This window comes from Myotis brandtii, unplaced genomic scaffold (genome assembly GCF_000412655.1).
Source record: "Myotis brandtii unplaced genomic scaffold, ASM41265v1 scaffold352, whole genome shotgun sequence".
NCBI classification, from domain to species: Eukaryota; Metazoa; Chordata; class Mammalia; order Chiroptera; family Vespertilionidae; genus Myotis; species Myotis brandtii.
In genome coordinates this window covers 1,655,335-1,656,248 of record NW_005363542.1, presented here as the reverse complement: position 1 = coordinate 1,656,248, position 914 = coordinate 1,655,335, and the positions used below count along the sequence as shown (strand labels likewise).

Here is a 914-nt window from a genome sequence, read left to right as displayed (position 1 = left end):
GGGGGGATAAGGAGGGGGAGATTTATGGTTTTCTGTTTTATCATTTCACTGAGATAGTTTTACTGGTCCTGATTTTAGGCTGGGATACAATGTGATAAGCTTGGTGGTGGGGAAGCCCTCGGTTTCAACTCTTTACCTTGTTGGGCCTCATCTGCTATCCTCATCTTTAGTGGGACTAAAGAGTGGGTACAGCCCGACCTGTGTGGCTCAGTGGTTGAGCACTGACCCATGAACCAGGAGGTCATGATTCAATTTCCGGTCAGGGCACATGCCCAGGTTGTGGACTCGATTCCTGGTGTGGGGTGTGCAGGAGGCAGTGGCTTGAGGATTCTCTCTCATCATTGTTTGTATCTCTCTCCCTCTCCCTTCCTCGCTGAAATCAATAAAAATATATTAAAAAAAGGAAAAGAGTGGATACAACTGCCAATTTGGTTTTTAGTTCCCTTTTCTTTTTTGGCCCCTGAAAATTTCCCTTACTTTCCTATGTTTCGGTTATACATTTAAAAGAATGTCTATTATATTTTAAGCAGAATTTCTGGGAGTTTTGTGGCAGAAGTATTTGTCAGGTTACCTAGTCCCTGCATTTCCAGAAATGAAAGGCTGTGCTGCCTGCTTCGCGCCTTCTGAACAAGTCTGTTTCTTCCGGCAGTGCTGCACGTTCACGCCCCTGCTGCGCACCCCCTCCCTGCACCCTCCCCCCACACACACATGGTCTCTCAACCATAGCGTCCTCCAGTGCACAATCCAATCTCCAGTCCTTGTTATCATTTTAAAAAGCAGGTCTGAGCTGGTCATCCTGCTACTTAAAACTCCCCGAAGGCTTCTCATGCCCTCGGGATGAAATCCAAACTGTTGAGTATGATCTACTCCACGATCTGGCACAATGTACACTTGTAGCCACTGGGCTACTTTCT

At 46.7% G+C, this 914-nt stretch overlaps 1 protein-coding gene across 2 annotated transcripts in view; it reads right to left on the bottom strand.

The window, feature by feature from the left end:
- The window catches only part of SRGAP1 (SLIT-ROBO Rho GTPase activating protein 1), a 256,690-nt gene that overhangs the window by 136,887 nt on the left and 118,889 nt on the right, over positions 1–914 (bottom strand). The gene's annotated exons all lie outside the window — the stretch shown is intronic.